This window comes from Oratosquilla oratoria, chromosome 25 (genome assembly GCF_046742065.1).
Source record: "Oratosquilla oratoria isolate Oo_2021 chromosome 25, ASM4674206v1, whole genome shotgun sequence".
Taxonomy (NCBI): domain Eukaryota; kingdom Metazoa; phylum Arthropoda; class Malacostraca; order Stomatopoda; family Squillidae; genus Oratosquilla; species Oratosquilla oratoria.
The window spans coordinates 49903764-49916263 of NC_134801.1; the positions used below are offsets into that span (position 1 = coordinate 49903764).

At 39.3% G+C, this 12500-nt stretch overlaps 1 protein-coding gene across 3 annotated transcripts in view; it reads left to right on the forward strand.

The window, feature by feature from the left end:
- Positions 1-12500, forward strand: part of LOC143038940 (carbohydrate sulfotransferase 1-like) — a 166971-nt gene that overhangs the window by 39524 nt on the left and 114947 nt on the right. For 2 of the 3 annotated variants that reach the window (XM_076208735.1, XM_076208736.1), the window contains one exon: positions 4925-5027. The exons of the other annotated variant lie outside the window; for it this stretch is intronic. The gene's annotated coding sequence lies outside the window, so the exon portion shown is untranslated. The remainder of the gene's footprint in view (positions 1-4924; positions 5028-12500) is intronic. 3 annotated transcript variants of the gene reach the window in all.

The following is a 12500-nucleotide window of genomic DNA, read 5'->3' on the forward strand; positions in this document are numbered from 1 at the left end:
CCCACTCCCCTTCCCCCTCCCCCACTCCCACTTCCCCCATCCACTTAACACTTCATTGGCTCTCACTCTCATTTCTAAGAGTGCTTAGCCGTTTTCTATATTGAGTTCACCCTCCGTTTTCTTTTTTTTTTTAGAAGATTTATTTTTTTGTATATAAAATTCGTGAATCATGCATCTGTGCTGGCGATTTTCTTCAATTGAAGAGAACCCCTTGAAACAGCAAAAAGTCGAAGCCCAGTGTTGTGCCGATTAATCGGCATCGTCATTGGCATCGTCATCGGTAAAATATTGCCGATGTCGATGCCGAATCTAAAAAATAATAATAATAATAATAATAATAATAATAATAATAATAATAATAATAATCCTGTTTTAGTCGATACCGATTCACCAAAAAAGTGCCGATTACTGCCGATGCCAATGCCGATGCCGAAGCTCATAAAAGGCAATTTTCGCCGATACCGATGCCGACTTACCAAAAAAGTGCATATTCTTGCCGATGCCGATACCGAATCTAAAAAATAAAAAAAAATAAAAAAATAAAAATTCTCACCGACACCGATGGCAATTTACCAAAACAGTTCCGATTCTTGCCGATGTCGATTAATCGGCACACCCCTATCGAAGCCTGCCTTGACCGCCCTTGTGTTGCAAATCAACCTGGAATTGGAATTGATGTCTATAAAGTCGTTTTTCATCTCTCTTATCATTGGCTTATAGACTGTATGTACTTAGAGGTCTCGAAGACATAAAGGTGTACATACACGCACATGTACACCATACTTACACGCACACACGCACGCACACACGGACACATACACATGCACACATACACATGCACACACACACATACACACACAGCTGACACACACAAACATAAACACAAAAACACATAAGCATAAACACACAAACACAGGAACACACAAACACAAACACACACATGCACACACACACACACACACACACACAAACTAACATAAACAGAAAAAACACAAAGCACACACACATGCACACAAACTAACAAACACAAAAAACAAACAAACACACAAACACAAACACGCATGCAACCCGTGCCCATAGAGTTGTTTATCTGTCTATTGCGTGAATGTGAACCAGCCAGCCCTCCTGTCTGTACCTGTCTGTCTGTCTGTTTGTTAATACGCAGTGATTTGTTTATGTAGGTATGCCCGTCCATCATGTCTGTCCGTCATGACAGCCCGTCTGTCTGTCAGTCTGTCTGTCAGTCTTACTCTGTTGATTTCCCTCAGGAAGCTCAGTTAATCTTCATACGAAATAGATGCATAGGTATGTATGTAATTGTGATTGTATGTGTGTGTATGTATGTATGTATATATGTATGTATGTATGTACGTATGTATGTACGTATGTATGTACGTATGTATGTACGTATGTATGTACGTATGTATGTGTGTATGTATGTATACATGTATGCATGTATGTATGTTTGCATTATGTATGTATGCACATATGTATGTATGTATGTTATTAGGTAGGTAAGTGGGTAAGTGGTTAGGTAGGTAAGAAGGTACAATGAGAGGTAGGTAGGAAGATAGGTATGCATATGTTTACATATGTATACATATATAATTATGGAAATAAACTCTCCTACTAGGATTCGAACCCTCGCGAGAGCGGCTTACTTCGTAGAAGGCGAAGATCGTACCGTCACGCCACAACCTTCTACGAAGCAAGCCGCTCTGGCGAGGGTTCGAATCCCAGCAGGAGAGTTTATTTCCAAAATGTCAAAATGACACAAATATATAATTATGTCTACATCAGTAAGAGCGTGTAAGAAACTTCACACAGAATGTATGAATATTCGCCACGTTTTAACTAATTATCATCAATGCACGCGTGTGAGTGTGTGAGTGTGTGTGTGTGTGTGTGTGTGTGTGTGTGTGTGTGTGTGTGTGTGTGTGTGTGTGTGTGTGTGTGTGTGTGCGCGCGCATGTGAATGCATATGTATGTACAAGCGTGTATGGTTTACCATGATCTTGGATCACGTGCTGGGCTCGTGATCGACGGCTGGTTCCCTCCCAGATGAACCTCAGAGCTCATGTTGTGACCATACACATACCACACATCCATCCCCTTGTCCAAGGGGGACAGTAACTTCTTCCAATGCCCATGAGGGTTTCACCTCCTGAGCGAGGCGCGAACCTGGACTTACTATATGGTAAGGCGAGACGCTAACGACTCAACTAGCACATGTTCAATTTCGCAACAGAAAAGAAACAAGGACATATCAAACGATGATGTAATGAGAGTACACACCATCCCATCACACAGCCGCACTCACCCTTCTCCTTCATCCCTGGCAAGCTTTCAGGATGACTCCTGGTTTCGGCAATCTCGTCCTGAGCGCAAACTGAGACGCAGGCGACACAGGTGACGCAGGCGACACAGGCGACACAGGTGGCACAGGCGACGCAGGCTATGTAAAGAGTAGTGATGAAAGAAGCAAATCATAGACCTTTTTGCTGTCGAGGAGGATGGGAGGGGCACTTAGATAAATATAAATATCACTTAACGAGAGCAGTTGTCGAAAGTGTCATAAGAACGTTTGAATGAAAGAGGTTCAAGAGACCATAAGGCCTACACTAGGCAGTTCCATGTTCATTACCACCTATCATCCCCATCCATAAAGTTGTCTAGCCTTTTCTTTAAACAACCGATATTTTCAGCGCTCACTACATGGTTACTAAGTCTATTCCATTTGTTGACCACCCTATTAGTAAACCAATTCTTGCCTATTTCCTTCTTAAATCTAAATTTGTCCAATTTAAATCCATTACTGCGAATCCTGCCCTGTTGTCTTAATATGATGACCTTGTCTGCATCACCCTTGTTAAAGCCTTTGATCCACTTGAACACCTCTATTAGATTACCCCACACTGTGTCTTTCCAGAGTGTAATTTAAGGTGCCTAAGCCTCTCCTCGTAAGGTAAATTTCCGAGCTCATATATCATTTTAGTCATTCTCCTCTGTACTGATTCTAGTTAATTGATATCCATTCTATGTCACAGAGCATCAGCTACATGGCATGCGAAAATGTTAATAAACATAAGAGAAGATGTATTTTATTAACCATTTCAGAAACGATCATAAACGTTGCTCAGATTGATGTCACGGGGACAACTTTTGACGTATCAGAACCCTGACTGAAAATCACATTAAACGCCATTCATCCTTGGAACTAATTTCATAATTTACCATAGCATGCTTATGATCAAAGCAAGAATGCCAAAACGTGCATGACAACAGAACAAAGTGACATAGTTGCCTAAAGTCCTGAAGTTGTACTAAAGTGCTAAAGTTGTACTAAAGTACTAAAGTTGTCTAGAGTACTGAAAACAGTTTGGCGACAGAGGGGACAAGGCTTAAACAAACGTGACACCCGGCACATAAAAGTTTCATCAAGACAAGAACTCCAACTTCCTCGCTCTAGAAAAAGCGTAAAGCGGTCCATGCACGATAAATCATATTGCGCAATTTCATTGTCAATACTCTGAATTGACAATTAAATTGACCGTGTATGTGCGATATATCGTCCATACACGGTAAATTTAATTGTCAATTCAGAGTATTGACAATGAAACTGCGCAATATAATTGATCGTGTATGGGCCGCTTAAAGTAAAAGGAAAAACCATGGTATTCAAAGGGGCCAAGGGCTTTAACAAGGGTGATGCAGACAAGGTCATCATATTAAGGTAGCAGGGCAGGACTCGCAGTAATGGGTTTAAATTGGACAAATTTATATTTAAGAAGGAAATAGACAAAAACTGGTTTACCATTAGAGTGATTAACGAATGGAATAGACTTAGTAACCATGTAGTTAGTGAACGCTGAAACTATCGGTTGTTTTAAGAGAAGGTTAGATAACTTTATGGATGGGGATGACAGGTGGTAATGGACATGGAACTGCCTAGTGTAGGCCTTATGGTCTCTTGCGGTCTTTTCCATTCTTGTGGTTTTGTGGAAGGAAGGGTTATGTTACATTACCAAGTGATATGCTTAGGGCTTCGTGCAAGGACTCTAATCTCACCACCTTTGCCCTATGTGTTACGCAAGCCAAAGTCATTTGTTGTGGACTAGAACTAACCTGCTAGTCATTACACGTTAAAAGCTCGACCTCCTTAATGACTTAGAACCAGCCTAGAAGTCGAGAGTCAAAGGCTGAATGATTTTAGTGGCTTCAATATGGGAAATTAATTATTCCTCTCATTATGAAGAAGAAGGAGAAGAAGAAGAAGGAAAAAAACGAAAATTAATTACTTCGTTCGTCAGGAATCGAAAAGATAAGAGGCCGGTCACTGAAATGTTCAATTTCGCAACAGAAAAGAAACAAGGACATATCAAACGATGATGTAATGAGAGTACACACCATCCCATCACACAGTCGCACTCACCCTTCTCCTTTATCCCTGTAAGCTTTCAGGATGACTCCTGGTTTCGGCAATCTCGTCCTGAGCGCCAATTGAGACGCAGGCGACACAGGTGACGCAGGCGACGCAGGTGACACAGGTGGCACAGGCGACGCAGCACAGATTTTCTGTTGCTGAATTGGAGAACAGTTTGAACGTCTCTATACTCGAAATGCTTCTAGATACATTACCTCAGCATTTCAAGTGAGGAATGGAAATGTACTTCATTTCAGCAACAGGAAGTCTGCCTTTGATATGTGCTGTGTCGCCTGTGTCGCCTGCGTCGCCTGTGTCGCCTGCGTCACAGTTTGCGCTTAGATTAACAATTTGATTTTTTTATTTCTTCTTCAGGCCAAATTAAGGTTATTTGACACAGTTACCGTTTGACCCCGATAGTGGTTATGAGAAAATGTGTCATATTTATTTGTGTTTTATTTTCCTAATGCTTTCCTAACGAGAACTGTTTCTCTTTCACAGGTTGTCCGTTGGCAAAGGCTCAGACAGATAAAGAGACAGGCAGACAGACGAAGACAAGATCGTTTCCGCCTGGGAAGGCGAGAGTGACCCTTCAGGATCATAAGTAAGTTGAAGATATAAAAAAGAAATTATATATATGAGTATATATATACATACATATATATATATTACAGGTGAAAAATGTAATCATACATTTGTCAATCACGTAGAAACCTACTGAAGAGTATTGCAGTTTGCAATCGAAATATATAGATTCCCCGTTTCCAGTCTTTTCTACTCCAACAGTGGTTTCTACGTGATATATATATATATATATATATATATATATATATATATATATATATACACACACACACAAATGAGCCGTCCAGAAAGAGAGGGGCATCCTTGCCACTTTTACCGATTTCGTGCTATGCACGGATCGTGAAAGGAGAGAGAGACAGAGAGAGAGAGAGAGAGAGAGAGAGAGAGAGAGAGAGAGAGAGAGAGAGAGAGAGAGAGAGAGAGAGAGGGAGACAGAGAGAGAGAGATACATCCGTGCTTAACTCAAAACTAGTAAAAGTGACGGGATGCCCCTCTGTTTCTGGACCCCTGAGATGCAACCCTTACAAGGCGTTCATTCGACTCTGTATAGAATACAGTGCTGCCTTTTGATCTAGCGGGTCAAAGGAGTTTCTGTAGTCAAAAAATATACAGGACTTCAGTAGTCAACACGTCAAAATATACAAGTGTTTCCGAACCAGCCTATGTTTCCCCTTTCATCTTTTCGACTCAATTTTCTCGCTTTTAAAAAACACGTATACATATATATACATACATATATATATATATATATATATATATATATATATATATATATATATATTAGAAGCTCTGCCAAGGGATTCGAACCCTGACCTGTGAGTGCATAATCACAAAGTCAAGACGCACAGGTCAGGGTTCGAATCCCTTGGCAGAGCTTCTAGAAATATTGAATCTGTCTTACACACACACACAATGTATATATACATATATATATGTATATATATATATATATACATATATATACATATACATATATACATATATATATATATGTATATATGTATATATATACATATATACAAATATGCACATATATATATATACAAATATACATACATATATATATATATATATATATATATATATATATATATATATATATATATACTAAATTTGAACAAAGCTCTCTCCTTCTATATAAGAACCATGTGGTTCCCGCGAGATATTTTTATTTGAAATAGAAACCGTTATAACCGTTGAAACCGTTGAAACTGTTGAGACCGAATACTGATCAATACCCGATATCAAATACTTTTTTCATATAAATATGAAACAGAGATTGAGCCGTTGATGGACGCGTCGCTTCGGTCGGCGGGGATAGAGTTTCCTTTGGGAGCTATTGACCCCATCAACCCAGTGGAGCTCTTCATGGTTCTTATTCTGGCTAAACGATTTTATTCAGATGGCGAAAGATGTCTTTTTTTCCAAGACAGCATTGGTTGGTCGTTCTTTGTCTATGTATATGTATATGTATATATGTTTATGTATATGTATATGTACACGCACATGTACTTGTATATGTATATGCATATGTATATTGAACATTTTTAGAAGCTCTGCCAAGGGATTCGAACCTTGACCTGTGCGTGCATAATCACGAAGTCAAGACACCAGCGACTGAGCACGTAGCTCAGTCGCTAGCGTCTTGACTTCGTGTTCAATCTGTCTTAAACATGCATATGTATATGTATATGTATATGTATATGTACAGTATATGTATAAGTACATATATATGTACGCGTTTGCGTATATTCATTTTTAACTATAAATCACTCCTGTGTTACCATACCTATCCATTCTTTTGCCTCCGTGTCTGGAAATCGAACTCGGGTCTTAAGAGGCTATCACACTGGGCTTCACTACCGCCGATAGTTGAGAGTTCGTTTGAGTATAAACTACTTCGGTTACAATATTTGGATTTTCAAATCTCCAAATAATCAAAAATATCTTTCCGTCGTATATATATAGCAAAGCTGAATGATGAACTAGAGATTATAAACCTAGAATGTTAGACAAATTGTTTAGATATTCTTAGAGAATTCTATATTTCTGTAAGCGAGGTCATATTCTAGTTATTCAAACGGAGGTTGGAGGTAAAATGTTGAAGGAAAAATAGCCCAGTGTGATAGCCCTTATACCAACTTCCCTAACGAGAATACAAAGCTCGCAACCTCGTACGTGTGTGGGATTCGAACCGAGATTGTGTGGGTCTTTTTACGCTTGTTCACACGCTGATGTCGGATGAGGCCCTGGTTCGATTCTTTAGCACTTCGACGGAAGATGAAATGAAAGCCAATTTATTTAAATGAAATAAAACAAAATAGACAAAATAATATAAAATGGAATAAAATCAAATTAAAAAAATAATAAAAAGAAAAAGAAAAGAAAAAAAAAATTAAAATAAAATAAGATAAAATAAAATAAAAAATAAAGTAAAATACAAAATAAAGTAAAATAAAACAAGAAATCAATTGAATAAAATGAAATAACAAAGTTAAATAAAATAAAAAATTACAAAAAATAAAATAGAATGAATATGAAAAACTATGATCTAATTTTAATGAGGCTTTCCTTTGATGTTATCCCAAAAACAAAAAGCTGTCTGCACGGAAAAATATAAATTCCATATTTTTCCTCATATTCATTGCATTTACATAAAATTCTTGGAATTAGTTCTATTATAAAGAGTAAAGACAAAGAAACTATTCTTTTTCGTCTCACGAATAAACAGGGATGCTCGCTGGCTGAGCGGTTTAGAGCGTCGCTTCTTGCGGCGGAGGTCGAGGTGACGACGGTTCAAACCCTATCTCCAGCGAGTTGGACCAAGGGTATGGTTCATTAAATTCCACGCTACAAAGTCCTCAGTAAGGGGCACCGTCCTAGCCTCGTCATAGGGGGAAAGTTCGCGACTTAACTCATATATATATATATCAAACAATCAGGTCCGGCCAGTCGCGAGCTTGATCTGGGTCCCCCTGAGCATGAGTCCCACAGGGACCCGAGTTCGAAGCTCTCGACGGCCGGGCCTGATTGTTTTAATTACATCGCTGTTACTAGCGATTTGTTCTACATATATATATATATATATATATATATATATATATATATATATATATATATATATATATATATATATATGTATACGCATATAATCACCGTTTATCTGGATTAAGAATGCAAAGCGTGAATATCTTTAATTACTTTATTCTGTCTACCACGATTTCGTTCACATCCACGAACTTCTCTCAGTAGGAGAGGAGCGAGTACAAACTATTCACTATGACAATCCCCCCTACGGCTAACTGAGTATCATTACGAGAATATTCTAGACCTACATCGAGGCAAACAACAATACACAGTAATATCCTTCAGGGAACCAAAATGGCAGCTCGTTGCTTAGCAACAGATAAAGAGATCTAGACAAAGCCAACGTGCATAGATCGGGTTCAAAGGAATGTCATTGTGTGGTGTTCTGTCATTGTGTTATGCACCTGTTATATATATATATATATATATATATATATATATATATATATATATATATATATACACGTACATGTATATGTTTATATATATGTAAATGTATATTACATATTTATATGTATATATGCATGTTTTATACGTATATGTACTCTGAAGGTGTCTAAATAGACGAAAGCGCTCGGTCATCATTTTATTATTTTCCTTGGTGGTTTTACCGAATATGTATATGTATATGTATATCACTGCCAAGTAATGTCGTAACACATTAATTGATACATTGAAAACCCATTGTTGATTGGATTAAATTGTTATTTCCTTCCTTTTCTTAATCCAATCAACAGTGGTTCTTTAGTGTGTATATGTATATATATGTATATGTATATGTATATGTATATGTATATATATGTATATGTATATGTATATGTATATGTATATGTACTGTATATGTATATGTCTTCTTGGAAGTCTGTCCATAGCATGAGCAGATCGACCTACGGTATGAAGAAGCCCCAAATCGACTGAGACCAGTATATTACCTCAGTGGAATACAAATAAATCCACCAATTAAGTGAAAAAATGGACAAATAAAGAAATAAAATGCAAATAAATAAAGATAAAAATATTGAGGGATGGTGTATGAAAAATGAAAATGTTTCATAAAAGATAGAAAAGTGGTGTTAAGATACAGAGAATGTGAACGAAATAAAAGGAATATGAACGAAATAAAAGGAATATATCAACGGTAGAGAAAATATTTAAGAGAAATTTATTAAAAGATAGGGGGGGAAATGTGGAGGGAAAATGTGAAAAATGTAAGCGAAAGTATAGAAACAGGCGAAAAGTGTCTGAAATATGTTCAGATAGTGAAGGAAAAATGGAGAAAAGGCGAAGAAAAAAGGAAAAAATTTGGCGAAAAATCCTAGGAAAAGAAAACGACGTATAATGTTGGAAAAGTGACATAGATAAATGGAAAAAAAATTATGAAAAATAAACAATTGAAATTATGATATAAAAAAATAATAGATAAAACTTGGTGGAAGCTGGGTTGAGAAGGATTAAAAGAACGAAAAAATAACGAAAATATAATAAAAATTCGTGAAACAAAATGGATGAAGATTTTTCACAAAATTTAAGAAAATCAGGATGATAGATGGAACTGCAGACTAAGTACATAAAAAAGTCTAGCAAAATTTTCGAAAATGTAGAAAAAAAATTGAGAAAAACTGTATGAAGAGTTAAGAAAAAAAGGAAAAAGAAAATAGAAAAAACAACCGAAATAGAAAAAAAATTGAGGAGGGAGAGTTGAAGAATGTCGACAACATGAAGGAAGATAAATAAAAAAGAAAAGAAAATGGAAGAGAAAAAAAAAAGTGAATATCATACCTTCTCTCTCTTTTACGACTTAGGGCTTTATCACACTGGGCTATTTTTCCTTCGACTTTTGGAGCAGATTTGCAGCTCGCAACTTTAGAGGAGGAATCTGATATGCTGGAGATAAGTAATTTTCCTCCAGCATATCAAATGACATTCTATATATTTTCGTTGAAAAGCAAAATAGTCCGCCATAGTGATTATACGGCGGAAAAAATTCTGGTGGTGGGCGATACCGCTGATTAATTGGAGGTTGGAGGAAAAATGGCCCAGTGTGATAACATCTTTACATCCTTATTCCAACTACAACCAAACCATTCCATTCACCTGGCAGACACCCCAACCACACACACAAAAAAATGAATTAGATAAATGAAATATATATATACTGTATATATACATACATATATATACATATATATATATATATCTATATCTATATATATATATATAAGAATTAAAGAATATATATGAAGAGAAAAAGTGAGAGCCTTTTATGGAAAGTGAAAGAACACGTGAGCTTGTGGAAGGACAGAAAAACTTTCTGATTTCAACTTCGGCGAAAACAAAGACGAGATGAGACCCTGAGACTCTTTCAGACACGGAAGAGGAGACGAGACCCTGAGACTCTCTCGGACGCGGGAGAAGAGATTAGACCCTGAGACTCTTTCGGATATTGAAGAGGAGATAAGACCCTGAGACTCTTTCGGACGCAGAAGAAGAGATGAGACCCTGAGACTCTTTCGGACTCGGAAGAGGAGATGAGACCCTGAGACTCTTTCGGTCGCGGAAGAGGAGATTAGACCCTGAGACTCTTTCGGACGCAGAAGAGGAGATAAGACCCTGAGACTCTTTCGGACGCAGAAGAAGAGATGAGACCCTGAGACTCTTTCGGACTCGGAAGAGGAGATTAGACCCTGAGACTCTTTCGGACGCAGAAGAGGAGATAATACCCTGAGACTCTTTCGGACGCAGAAGAAGAGATGAGACCCTGAGACTCTTTCTGACACAGAAGAAGAGATGAGACCCTGAGACTCTTTCAGACGCGGAAGAAGAGATGAGACCCTAAGACTCTTCCGGACGTGGAGGAGATGAGACCCTGAGACTCTTTCAGACGCGAAAGAAGAGATGAGACCCTGAGACTCTTCCGGACGTGGAAGAGATGAGACCTTGAGACTCTTTCGGACGCGGAAGAGGAAATGAGATCCTAAGAGTCTTTCGGACGCAGATGAGGAGAAGAGACCCTGAGACTCTTTCGGACGCAGAAGAGGAGGTAAGACCCTGAGATTCTTCCGGACGCGGAAGAGATGAGACCTTGAGAATCTCTCGGACTCGGAAGAGGAGATGAGACCCTGAGACTCTTTCAGACGCGGAAGAGGAAGTGAGATCCTAAGACTCTTTCGGACGCTGAGGAAGAGATGAAAACTTGAGACTCTTTCGGATGCGGAAGAGGAGTTGAAATCCTAAGACTCTTTCGGACGCAGAAGAAGAGATGAGACCCTGAGACTCTTTCGGACGCGGAAGTCGAGGAAAGACGACTGACGAACGACGAAATTACTGTGAATCCCTTTCCTCTTCCTTCTCCTCTTCCTCCTCCTCCTCTACTTCTTCACTCTCACGCCCTCTTCTCCCTCCTCTTTCTCTTTTTCTTCCTCTTCCTCCTCCTCCACTTTTTCTCTTCCTTCTCCTCCTCCTTCTCATTCCCCGAACTCTTTCTTCTCCCTCCTCTTTCTCTTTCTCCTTCTCCTCATCCTCCTCTTATTCCTCATCCTCATCCTCACCCCTTCATCCTCCTCTTTACTACTCCTCTTTCTCCTTTCCTCCTCCTCCTTCTATTTCTTATCCTTTTCCTCCTCCTCCTTCCTCCCTCCTCCTCCCTCCCTCCTCTTCCTCCTCCTCCTCCTTCACCTCGATCGATCCCTCCGTACACTACGAAGCGGCAAAACCAACAGGTGGTACTAGTAAATTGTAGGAGGAGGAGGAGGAGGAGGAGGAGGAGGAGGAGGAGGACGAGAAGAAGGAGATGGAGTAGGAGGAGATGGGCGAGAAGGAGAAGGAGTAGGAGAAGGAGGAAGAGAAGGAGTAGGAGAAGGAAGAGGACGAGGAGGAGGAGTAGGAGGAGAAAAGGGAAGGAAAGGAGTAGGAGGAAGAGGAGGAGGAAGAGGAGGAATAGGAGGAGGAGAGAAGGAGAAGGAGAAAGAGGAAGAGTAGCATGAGGAGGAGTAAAAGTAATAGGAGGAGCAGGAGGAGTTATAGCAGAGGAAGAACAGGAGAGGAGAAGGAGAGGAGGTAAAGGAAGAGAAATAGTGAGGAAGGAAGGAGAAGAACGAAGAAGACGAGGACGAGTGGAAGATGAGGTAAAGATAAGAAGCGAGGAGGAGGAGGAGAAGGAGAGCAAAAAAAGAACGAGAGGAGGAGGAGGAGGAGGAGGAGGAAAAGAAGGTGCAGGAGGTGGTAGAGGTGGACAAGGAGGAGAAGGAAAATGAGGAGGGGGAGGAAGAGGAGATGAAGAAGGAGTAGGAGAAGGAAGTAGTGTTGCAGGAAGAGGAGGAGGAGGAGGAGGAGGAGGTGGTGGTGCAGGAGGAGGAAAAGGAGGAGGAGGAAGAGGAGGAGGTGGAGGAGGAGGAGGTGGTTGGGC